Below are 13,334 nucleotides of genomic sequence, written 5' to 3'. Positions count from 1 at the left end.
CACTAGGCGAAACACTGGAGTTAGGCTGCGGCTGGGGTAAATCGGCACACGCATGCACACTAGCCGCCTCTCCACACTTAGACGTGGAGGAGAAAGCAGCCAGCTGGACAACCCGAGGCACAGCCCTAAATGGCAGCTGACGCCTGGGCGCAACTGGAACCGCAGCAGGTTGCTTGCGTTTACGGCGGCACCAATTCATAACAACAAATAACAGCCAAAATAACAGGTGTACTTCTTCCCGTGGATAATCTGATATGATCCTTTTTTCAGGAACACGACCATCGCTAACAAATGTAGATGAGGCACCAAAACAGCAGCTGCTTCAATGGATCTCAAGTGCGCCATAAAGTGGCCTTTCCTCCACCTCAAGTTCAATAGCACAAATACTCCATTCCACTGTGGTGTCAACCCAATCTCACTTGCTTCATAACAGCTCTCAAGTTTCCACCAGCCTTGCTGAGTATGGGGTAACAGAGATGGTTGAGTCTGCAGAGCTGTTCAGTCACACTATAGCCTGGGAATCAGAGGTCTGCTCCAAAGCTGCAGTGAGTACAGACAAAGAAATTATTATTATTATTATTTATTTATAGAGCACCATTGATTCCATGGTGCTGTACATGAGAAGGGGGTTACATACACAATAGATATGCAAGTAACAATAGACAGACTGGTACAGAGGGAAGAGGGCCCATTGTTATGATCCGGAACCATGGAAGACCACCACAAATCATTGGCAAAAGGTGACTGTAACGCCTGGTCCCACCAGACCCCGGGGGGGAGCTCTCCCTCACATCTGCCCAGTCCCAGCATGGCTCCCACATGCACTCCTGCCCCCACTCCCAGGCAGAGAAGGCCTTCCACTTACCGGCCCCAGGGCTCTGCAGACGTTGCTCCCACTCCAAGGCCTGCTGCAGTTTCCTCCTCACACAGAATTGCTGTAGGTGATTCTAGGCTGCGTGCGAGGCCACGCCCCCTTTCTTAAAGTGGTATGCCCCAAATCCTGGAAGTGATCTCAGAGGTCACCTGCTGCCTAATAGGTATTTAAGTTCACTTCCCCCGGCAGCAGGCGCCCGAGCAACGCCTCTATTAGTGCATTGCCAGTGTCCTAATCTGTCTATGCTTTTGTTTATGATCCGTACTTTTGTTACCTGATTCTAATCCTGTGTCTCACCGTAGTGCCATCTATACCATACCGGCTGTGGACGTCACCACCTATTCCTACCGTGGACGTCACCGTGCCATACCTGCCGTGGACACTATCTGTACCGTACCGGCTGTGGACGTCACCACCCATTCGTACCGTGGACGTCACCGTGCCATACCTGCCGTGGACACTACCTGTACCGTACCGGCTGTGGACGTCACCTGCTGTGAAACATCTCCGGTGCCACTTCCGTGTTCCGCCTGCCGCGGACATCGTACCCGAGCCACGCCTGGCCGTACAGAGACTCCTACCTCCGGTCCCTGGCTGCCGTGCATTTAGGCCTTCTGGGGAGGCGCCGCACAGTCCCTGTATAGGGGTTCGCTGCTGGCCGTCTTCTCAGGGGAGTCCGGTGCACGGTCCAGTGGGTCCACCTCCGGACGTTCGCCGCTCCTCGGTGAGCGTAACAGTGACAAGAGCATTGGCAACTAATCTGGCCGCCATCCCCTTACTAACCATCACAACTAGAAGTAGCCGAGGGGTGAACTAACATCCTGTGCACCGCGAACCCAGCCGGAGAACTAACTATCCTAAAGGTAGGAAAGATGAATAACTCTCTGCCTCAGAAAATAGACAAGAATAGCAAGCCCCCCACATTAAAAGACTGCGGTGATATAGGAAAAACACAATACACAGATAGATGACAGGATTAGCAAAAGGTGAGGCCCCCGCTGACTAAAATAGGAAAGTCAGGAAAGGGACTGATGGTGGCCAGAGAAAAACCCTGCAAAATACCAACTTCCTGATAGTACAAAAAGGCCCTCAGATCGCACAATCTGAACTCCGCCCTATACCAGGTGCCCTTGTCATACCAATGAACAGAAAACAAGAATCATAACAAATTCAACAAGCCACAAACACATGGACTCAAAGGAGCTATACTCCACACAGAACTGCAGGGAGTTCCCCAACAAACCACTGAGAGGGAAAATCCCTGCATTCAAATAAACTGAAAACAACCACAGCAAATGACAAACCCAGATAAGCAAAAGAACCAGACAATAAATAAAGAGCAAGCACTTATCTGGGATAGATGTGGTGTAGAGCAGGATGAAGCAGGCTGGAGATACAAAGAACAACTGACATCCGGCAACAGCCTGCAATCAGACCAGGATTTAAATAAGCAGAGAGTTAGCAAAGGAAACACCCATTGCACAACACACCTGGTCCAAGTCCAAACCATTCCTGGCCACCAGAGGGAGCCTCCCAGCAGCCACAACATAACTAACATTCCCAACAGCCCAGCCCTTGTGGGATTACATTCTAAAGTATTTTAGGGAGGAGACAGTACGTGTGGTGTAGGTTTGGCGGAAGCTACGCACGGTGGTGGTGTCATTGAAGGTTATAGTCATTTCTGAACAGATGATTTTTCCGGTTCCGTTTGAAGCTTGCGGGTGTAGCAGATAATCGGATGTGTTGAGGCAGCGAGTTCCAGGAGACAGGGGAAATGATCTGCACAGATGGCCAGAAGCTTTGTGAGTCGGATCCAGGCCCCGATGAAGAAGGTGCTGAGCATAATGTACACCCTCACTTCCAAAACGTACATCATCCTGGTGGAGATAATGGGGAACATGACGAGGAGACTCAGATACCTGATTGTAATTACAACTTTGCTATTCGGTCAGGGCAGGAAGAGGTTGTCACGGAGGACTCAGGACGAGGGGAATGAAAAACACAGGGTGATGATGAGGTTGGAGACCCCACTTACTGTCAAACCAAAGTCAGCCAGTCGATGACGTCAGCAGAGAAGGTGGAGGAGGATGCTACTGACGACGAGTTTACGTTGTGTCTTCCTGGACAGAGACAAAGTACTGGAAGCACGTCAACAACAGAATCCTCGGCCACAACTCTGCCTCTGAGCATAAGTCATGTTGGCTATGCAGGTCGCATGGGCTGTAAGCCTTGCCTAGCCTGGGACTTTTTGGACATCGCAAAGGATCACCCAAGTCATGTAATCTGTAAGATTTGTCAACAATCTCTAAGTAGAAGGCAAAAACTCACAATTTTGAGTACTTCCTCCATGAAGTGTCACATGGATATGAATTGATAGCATGAGGGTGTATTGCTCAGCTTTAGCCACTGTCAATGCAACATGCTTATTTGCCGTTCATTGCATGCATTGTTGCAGACTACACACAAGGGGCTGCTGTTTTTTGGATCTGCCTTTGTCTGTTTGGTTACTATAGCAATAGCAAATTGGTCTTCGGGTGTGGACTTGGAGATGATGTCTATGAACAGAAGGAAAAGCTAAAGGTGTGTGTTACAGCAAGGAGCCACCGCGGAAACATTTCGTTCAATTGTGAGGGGAGTCATGTTGGAGTTTGGTGAGGAGCACCGTAACACCAGTGAGCAGCATCCTGTGCCACAGACCAACATTCTTCCGATGCTGTCTATACTGTTTACCGTGAGAGGAGCGTAAAGTCTGCATTTCTGGCAACTGGACATCACAGTACCCGGGTACGGTACACTGTGACCAGACAGTAATGCGTGCACGCAACACTTTGTTTTATTAGCAAAACACATATCTGTTCTGGGTAGGCCGACCATATAGACAATAAGACTTGCTGCCTCTGCACTGTCAAATTGTCACTTACAGTTTAAATCATAGAGGGACAGCGATACATATTTGCATTGACTGTTGCTTTTCAAAATTTCCATGACTGTGTTGCAGAGCTGTGTGGTTTGCATTCACACTGTTATCATCTGCCTTATCTGTGAGGTTTCAGCTAACAAGGGGGGGGGGGGGGTAATGTGTTTTGTCTATGTTTAGGTAGATAACTTTGAAGCTTTTGTGATGCGCCACTGGTAAGTTGTGTTCGCACACACACACACACGCACAAACACACAATTACTGCTGCTAAGCAGAGGGATTAGCAGGTAGTAGGCAGCTGAATAGGTTGTTCTATTATTTAAATTTTATGCATGGTTCTTATTGTTTGTTTTGGGAAAGTTATTTATATAGCTACTGGTACTGTACCACACTGATAAATTAGACAAAAGCAGCAAGGACGGGGTACAAAGTATTAAAATTTAACCTTTAATAAGTCCTATTAAAATGGAAGCAGGTAAAGCCTTAAGGCCCCGTCACACTAAGCAACATCGCTAGCAACATCGCTGGTAACGAACAACTTTTGTGACGTTGCTAGCGATGTTGCTGTGTGTGACATCCAGCAACAACCTGGCCCCTGCTGTGAGGTCGTTGGTTGTTGCTGAATGTCCTGGGCCATTTTTTAGTTGTTGCTGTCCTGCTGTGAAGCACAGATCGCTGTGTGTGACAGCGAGACAGCAACAACTAATGTGCAGTGAGCAGGGAGCCAGCTTCTGCTGAGGCTGGTATCCAATGTAAACATCGGGTAACCAAGAAGCCCTGTCCTTGGTTACCCGATATTTACCTTTGATACCAGCCTCCGCCGCTCTCACTGTCAGTGCGCGGCTCCCTGCTCTGTGCACATGTAGCTGCAGCACACATCAGGTAATTAACCCGATGTGTGCTGTAACTAGGAGAGCAAGGAGCCAGCACTAAGCAGTGTGCGCTGCTCCCTGCTCTGTGCACATTTAGCTGCAGCACACATCAGGTAATTAACCCGATGTGTGCTGTAACTAGGAGAGCAAGGAGCCAGCGCTAAGCATTGTGCGCTGCTCCCTGCTCTGTGCACATTTAGCTGCAGCACACATCGGGTTAATTAACCTGATGTGTGCTGTAACTAGGAGACTGGGGGCTGGTCACTGGTTGCTGGTGAGCTCACCAGCAACTTGTGTAGCCACGCTCCAGCGATCCCTGCCAGGTCAGGTTGCTGGTGGGATCGCTGGAGCGTGGCAGTGTGACAGCTCACCAGCAACCTCCTAGCAACTTACCAGCGATCCCTATCGTTGTTGGGATCGCTGGTAAGTTGCTTAGTGTGACTGGACCTTTACTCCACAGTAGTTATCTTAAAACCAACACAATACAATCCCCCCTAGCATGTATAGGGGTACCATCAAGGCCAGGGCAATGCCTGTACAGATAACAGAAACAGGTAAGCTGACCCGTGCTAGGTATATACCAGGACAGCTCACCGGTAGGCCTTGGACCACCACAGTATCAAAATACGATCCAAGAACCCTGTCTTAATAGATAGAGGAGGATGGAACGATCTCACCACTGCGCTCTAGCGGGGCTGTGCAACCACCCTCTTCCTCATCAAGTGCATCTGCGTGCTCTTCATCCTCTGTAACTGTGGGGACAGCAGTCACACATGCTTTTTCACGATGAACTGCCACCCCCTTTACCCATAAGCGGGAGTGTGATTGTCAGGTCGTCACATATTTTGGAAGTGGAAACAGATGGTATTGTTGACCTGTCAGACATCGAGAGAACCACCATTGGATGAAGGCAACATTATATCCACGCCTGCACCTTTGTCACAGATTGGCTGGACTACCTGCAGTTAATAATTGCGTTCCAGAAACGGAAAGGAGTGTAGAATGCACAGGTGTTGTACCTTGCTTGGCAGCAAAGGAACACTAACTTAGTATTCCAGACAATTTTAGGATGGCAGAAAAAGAGTCAGCTCTTTTGGCAAATAAAATAGCATGGCAAAAGTGGGCAGGTGGGTACAGTGGCCGTGTTCTGTGGGTACCAGGACAGTAAAGGAAGCCTCACTTTCTATCCCTCCTAATGATGAAATGCAGCAAGGAATTCCCAGAGTTTGCTATAAAAATAGCGTAGCAAAATGTGAATGAGGGTTGAATGCAGAGGTGCTGGAAAATGCTTGGCACCAGTGGGACAGCAATGGAGTATAGCAGCCACTTTTTGGATGCCACTTATGTTCAGCACTGTTTGCTATAAAAATAGCGTAGCAAAATGTGCATGAGGGTTTAATGCAGAGGTGCTGGAAAATGCTTGGCACCAGTGGGACAGCAATGGAGTATAGCAGCCACTTTTTGGATGCCACTTATGTTCAACACTGTTTGCTATAAAAATAGCGTAGCAAAAGTGGGCAGGTGGGTACAGTGGCGGGGTTCTCTGGGTCAGTGGACAGGAAAGGAAGCCTCACTTTCTATCCCTCCTAATGGTGAAATGCACCAAGGAATTCCCTGAGCTTAGGTACACAGACGCTGTTATCTGAAGCTGTATACAGCGTTTCCACGGACCTGAGTGTCACCTATGGCTCTGAGCCCGAAGAAATGAGCCCTGAAAAGGGCTGAAATAAACTTCTGTCCCTAATCTGTAGAGCACTGTGTGTATAGCGTACACAGCCGGAGCAGCGCCAGGAGCTGCGTGAGCGGTGACTGTCACCTCCACGCAGAAAGCAGATAATGGCGCCGTGAGAGAAAATGCCCGTATTTATAATGCAAGGACATGTGACATGGACAGCCTATGACACATGCCCTTGCTTGTCTGGCAAAAAAGACCACTTAGCTGTGTGTGTGTCTGGGATTGGCTGACATGCTGGCCCGCCCCACTGCACGCGCGCTTAGGGAAAAAAAAAAAAAAAGGCGATCGCCATTATCCCAGCAGCACTGATCTAAACGCGCCGCCCCCACACACTTTACGCTGAAATTAGATAATAGTGTGAATCACAGAGTGACTCACACTATTACAGTGAAAAGCCAGCTAGTAACTAGCTACTCTTTTTGCTGATCGAACCGTTCTCGAACGCAACTCGAGCTATCAAGCTTTTAGCATAAAGCTTGCGTTCGAGTTCGATCTCAAGCACCCCCAAAATCACTCGAACATGAACTTGGCGAACCTCGAACATCGCTCAACTCTAGTAGGGAGTGAAAGAGGGATGCTAAAAAGTAATAGCAAGTTTTAATAGAAATAGAAAAGAGGGAGGGAAGGGAAGGTTCAGGAAAAATTAACCCTTCAAACCCTTCACCCCAGGCGATTTTCCGTTTTTCATTTTTGTTTTTTCCTCCCCTTCTTCCGAGAGCCTTAACTTTATTTTTACAGCAATTTTGCCATTTGAGGGCTTATTTTTTTGTGGGACGAGTTGTGTATTTGAATGAAGTCATTAGTTTTACCATATAGTGTACTGGAAAACAGGAAAAAAAATCCAAGTGAGTTGAAATTGCAAAAACAGTGCAATTGCACAATGTTTTGGGGAAATTTTATTCAGTGTTCATTTTATGGTAAATCTGATACCTCATGTCGTTACGAGTTCGTGGATACTAAACATGTATATGTTTTATTTTTGTCTAAGGAGTTAACAAAAATTCTGAAGTTTGTCCTAATAAAAAAATTTCGCTTTTGGCAACATTTTCTGAGGCCCATAGCGTTCTCATTTTTCGGGATCTGGGGCTCAGTGATGGGTTATTTTTTGCATCTTGAGCTGACGTTTTTAATTTTACTATTTTTCTGCAGTTGCTAAGTTATGATCGCCTGTTATTACATTTTTAAACAATATTGCAGTTTCTGAAGGCGGCAATACCAAATGTGTATTTTTTTTATTGTTTTTAACAGTTTTATTTTCAATGTGGCTAATGGGAGATAATTTGAACTTTTTAGATTTTTTTTATTTTTTGTTTCATATTTTTCAAATTTTTTTTTTCCTTTTAATAGTTTTCCTAAGGGACTTATCTGCACTCTGCGAGCACTTGTTCATTTCTGCTGATCAGAGCAACATCGCTGTGATCGGCAGAAATGTAGCGTTCCTGTGAGTGCTGCTACTCTCTGGGCTCTCACAGGATAGGAGTTAAGGTAGCGTCAGGGGTTATCAGCTGACCATGCACTACCATGTCAATACCAAGGCACCTTGTGATCACGTCACGAGGCGCCGATGGCAGCGGGGAACAGCACGATCCCCATCGTGGCCATTTAAATTGTTCTGTCATCGCAATCTAAAGGGTTAACAGGTGCGGGTGGATCAGATCAGTTGAGATGTGTGAGGATTACCACGGGCTTGACGCCGGAGCCTGCGGTAACCAGGGGGAGGCGACCAAGGGCGTACCAGTCCGTCCTTGGTCGTAAAGGGGTTAAGAAAAAAGGGAGGATATGACAAGCGCTACATATACTTGTATTGTCGCTTATTTATTTTTTAGTCCTCGATAAATCCAATGCTTAGTCCAAGGTTAATGTTGTTTTTAATCTATATGCTCCTAAATGAAAATAAAATTCCTTACAATGTTGCTTAGTCCTTAAAAACCTTCTGGATTTTTCTTCTTTCATCTTTTAAGGCAGGCACAAGAGGCATCTTTGTGAGTCGGGTGCCGCGCTCCTGCTTCAATGCTATGACATCATCTTGTCTCTGTCAAAGGGGGTGTTTGTTATTGGATAGGGCTTCCCCTGATGGTTCTTGGAATTATCTTTTCTTTCATGGTACAGGTGCATCTCAATAATTATTTCAGCAATTCTATACAAAAAGGTAAATGCATATATTATAGAGTCATTACACACAGAGGGATCTATTTCAAGTGTTTATTTCTGTTAATGTTGATGATTATGGCTTACAGCCAATGAAAACCCAACAATGATCTCAGAAAATTAGAATAATTGCCACAAAATACATTCAAATGCTTCCACACACAGATATATCCAGGACATGGGCTACTACTGTCGCATTCCTTGTGTCAAGCCACTCATGACCAATCGACAATGCCAGAAGCGTCTTACCTGGGCCAAGGAGAAAAGAACTGGACTTTTGCTCAGTGGTCCAAGGTGTTGTTTGTAGATGACAGTAAATTTTGCATTTTATTGGGCAATCAAGGTGCCAGAGTCTGGAGGAAGAGTGGAAGTGTGAAGTTTCAACAATCAGTGATGGTTTGGGGAGCCATGTCATCTGCTGGTGTAGGTCCACTGTGTTTTTTCAAGACCAAAGTCAGTGCAGCCGTCTGCCAGGAAATTTTAGAGCACTTCATGCTTCCCTCTGCCGACAAGCTTTTTGGAGATGGAAATTTCATTTTCCATCAAGAAAATGACACCTGTCCACACTGCCAAAAGTACCAATTCCTGCTTTAAAGAGGTAGTTCGCCTATTTTTTAATGTTTCACTATCAATTTAAATCCCTATAACAACTCTCTTTAATGGGGGAGGGGAGAATGAGCAGAGCACAGTGTCTGTGTGTAAGAGCAGAGAGCAGTGTGGGTGAGAAGAGAGCGCAGTGTGTGTATGAGCACAGCGCAGTGTGTGAGAGCAGAGAGCAGTGTGTGTGAGAGCAGAGCACTGTATGTGAGAGCAAAGTGCAGTGTGTGTTAGAGCCCAGTGTGTGTGTATGTGTGAAAGCAGAGCGCAGTGTGTGTGAGAGCAGAGCACTGTATGTGAGAGCAAAGTGCAGTGTGTGTGAGAGCAGAGCCCAGTGTGTGTGTGCGAGCAGAGCGCAGTGTGTGTATGTGTAAGAGCAGATCGCAGTGTGTGTAAGAGCAGAGCACTGTATGTGTGTTTGAGGCCTCTGCCACACTTCCGCAAAAAACACATACGTGTCTCACGTTCCATTTTTCGGGTCCATGTTCTGTTTTTTATGGGCGTTTCTCCGGTACGTGTGACATCCGTGTGATGGCGTATGCTCGCCGTGTGTGCGTGTGGAATGTCTGTGTATGCGTGAGATACGTACGTGTAATGTCCGTGTGGTGTCCGTTTGAAATGATCCGTTTGTGTGGCAAAATGTCGTTGCTACATACCCACTGACAGCAGACACAGACAGAGACGCGCGATGAGAATGAACTCTGATGAACGTCACCCGACTTCATTGTCATAACACGGCTCTGTCTGTGTGTGGCGTCCTGATTAGCGGTTTCCCGTGAAGGACTCACCAGTGACCGATAATCCCCTGAGTGGCTGAAGTTAGCGGCGTGATTATCGCTGCCGTCACTCAGGCTACCCGCAGCTAGCTGGAGTCCTCCATCTGAGACCGCAACTCACCTGTGACTTTTTTGCAGATCGCTCAGCTCACTTCAGTCACTTGGGCGACTTGCTGTCACGGAGGATCCAGCGGTGGCCGCGAGTAACATGAGTGACGTCATCGCTGATCGCGCGGCTCACCTCAGTTGCTGCGTGGAGCTGACAGAGAGCGGTTATGGTATGTGGCCGCTCCTGTCACCTTCATGTAGCAGAGCTGAGAGCGTCGTGGGATCTCTGTGGATTACGCCGGACCTGGATGGGTATTTGTGGTTTAATAAAGTGGTGAAAGAGGGTGTTTGTTTTTGTGTATTATTCCAAATAAAGGATTATTTGGATGTGTGTGTTTATTTTCTTTAACTTACAGGTTAATCATGTAAGGTATCTCGGGGAGACGCCTGTCATTATTAACCCCTTATTACCTCGATTGCCACCGCACCAGGGCAATTCGGGATGAACTGGGTAGAGTCCCGGAAATGTGGCATCTAATGGATCCAGCAATTCTGGGCGGCTGCTGGCTGATATTGTTAGGCTGGGTGGCTCCCCATAACAAGGAGCCCCCATCCTGAGAATACCAGCCTTTAGCCGTGTGGCTTTACCCTGGCTGGTATCAAATTTGGGGGGGACCGCATGTCATTTTTGCTTATTTATTTATTTTACTGCATGATATAGACCCGCCAGCCGGCGGCTGTGATTGGTTGCAGTGAGACAGCTGTCACTCAGCGTGGGGGCGTGTCTGACTACAACTAATCATAGGCGCCGGTGGGCGGAGGAAGCTGTGAATACGAGATTGAATAATGAGCGGCCCGGCATTTTCAAAAAAGTAAAAGCCGCCGGAGGTTTTTGACAGCCGTGCAGCGCCGCGACAGTGATCGGGGATCGGTGAGTATGCGAGAGGGGGAGAGACCGACCGATGGACAGAGAGAGGGACAGACAGGGAGAGAGACAGACAGACAGAGTGACCATCTGACAGCAAAAGATACCGACCGACTGACAGAGGGAGATTGACAGACATCGCATCCAGAATTCACCCAAAAAAATGCACACGGATGGTACAGGTAGAACACGGACATGCTACGTGTCACATACGTGCAGGCACGGACCCATTGACTTTAGTGGGTCCGTGCCTGCGTGATGCCGGAGAAAAACGGACATGTTGAGCATGTGGAAAAACGCACAGACGTACAAACGATATGGACACACATTCCATGTAGTTTTACGTGTGTGTGCCTGTTACTGTACCGCCCCGCTCTCAGCAGCCGAGCTGCTCGGATCCGGTCCTTCTGTGGGTGGCTCGAGGATCTCCGGACCCGGGGGTCTCGCAATCACTTCAACCAAAAAGGGGTTTGATGGGATGGTGGATGTAGGACGTATATGTACGGGTTGAGCTGTACGGAGTTCGTGATGCCACCCACGGGATGTGATGATATTGGACACCACCGCTGCTGTTACGGGGCACCCGGGGGAGATGTTGCGCAGCAAGTTGTTAACCCCTCCATGGGCAGGGATGGTGGCCCCGGGATCCGTTGGGGATGTGGTGGTGCAGGGAGATGAGCGACTGCAGGATGCTGGTGTACTCACTATGGAAGAAACACATGAGTCTCTGGTAAACCAAGATGATGGTGGTCGGTGCCCGCAGCCGGCTGCGTTCGGGTTCCCCCACCCGGCTGGTGGCCTCTGTCTTTCTCCTGCACCTGCTGTTTAAGATGGTGGACTGCCTGTGCTTGCAACTTCAGGAGTCCGCTCCCAGCTTGTGGTTGCCTAAGGAGCCCTTTGCCAGCAGACGCTGGCCCGTGGGATCCCTGAGCCGTGGCGGTGGCCTATTATCCCCCTCGATGGGCTGTTGCCTTCAGTCGGGACTTTGGGTGGGACAGGACCTCTAGTCCTGGCCGCAATCAGTTAATTAGCTAGCCCCCAGTCGCTTCTGGACCTAGCTTCAGGGTCTGAGTACCCCCCTTTGTGCTCCGGTTTCCGAGTCGGTTCCCTGGGTCGGTACCAGCGGGCCACTACCCTGTCCCAGTCCACCTCGGTTCCACCGAGCCGTCTTCCCGGCTCCTGTAGACGGAGACCACCATCTGCCTCCTATCCAAAGGCACCAGGGCTCCTACCCTGGTACCTCACAGTTTTCCTCAGGCCCAGACACAGGCCTGACCTCCACTATCCTTGAACTCTAGAACTGCACTGTCTGAACTTGACTGTCTGTGTACTTTCTCGCCCCTGGGCTGTCTGAACTTCTAGGTGGGCGTCTTCCAACCGCCTTGTTCTGCCCCCTGGTGTGTCCATCAAGCCCTGAGGGGGTGACTAGGGTTTAAATGGTTGATTGTGTGTTACCTGTGAGGGAAAGGTGTAATGCGGGGCCCTATCCGTGACTACCTGGCCCGGCCAGGGCATCACATTACCATAGGGTACGTGTCTCTGTGCCGCCAGTACGTGCAAAAACGTACCAAACATGTGTCGCGGGCGGTGGGGCGCGCTCGCCACACTCGGGTCCGGGGCTGCTACTGCTGCTGCTCGGTGGCTCGAGCGGTGGGCCGGACCCGGGGACTCGAGCAGCACTCCTCGCCCGTGATTGAAAGGGGGTGATTGGTTTGGGGAGATTGTCCGTGACGCCACCCACGGGTCGTGGTGATGATGGCACCACCGCTGCTGGTAACGGGGATCCCGGGAGAGATGGTAGGTTGCAGCTGGGATGTTATCCCCTCCGTGGGTAGGGGGTTTGGTGTTCCCGGGGCCCGGTGGTGTGACGGCGAGGCTGGATGGCTGGGGTGCAGGGACTGCGCGGCGCGGTGCTGGACGGCACTGGTGTACTCACTCAGACAATCACTGACAAAGTCTCTGGTAAACCAAAACGGCCGGATGAACGGGTCCCGCAGCCGGCTGCAGTGTTGATGTTGTGTTCTCCCCGGACGGCTGATGGTGGCGGTCTTTTCCTGCACCTTTTAGAATGTTCTGACACGTAGCCACAGTACACATTGGGTGTACTGTGGCTAGGAGTGCAGGGAACAGGGAGCCGGCACTGGCAGTGTGAGAGCGGTGGACGCTGGTAACGAAGGTAAATATCGGGTAACCAAGGTAAGGGCTTCTTGGTTACCCGAAGTTTACCGTGGTTACCAGCGTCCGCAGAAGCCGGCTCCTGCTGCCTGCACACGTAGCAGAGTACACATCGGGTAATTAACCCGATGTGTACTGTGGCTAGGTGTGCAGGGAGCCAGCACTAAGCGGTGTGCGCTGGTAACCAAGGTAAATATCGGGTTGGTTACCCGATATTTACCTTAGTTACCAAGCGCAGCATCGCTTCCACACGGCGCTGCTGGCTGG

This window comes from Anomaloglossus baeobatrachus, chromosome 5 (genome assembly GCF_048569485.1).
Source record: "Anomaloglossus baeobatrachus isolate aAnoBae1 chromosome 5, aAnoBae1.hap1, whole genome shotgun sequence".
Lineage (NCBI taxonomy): Eukaryota > Metazoa > Chordata > Amphibia > Anura > Aromobatidae > Anomaloglossus > Anomaloglossus baeobatrachus.
This window is presented reverse-complemented; position numbering follows the sequence as displayed.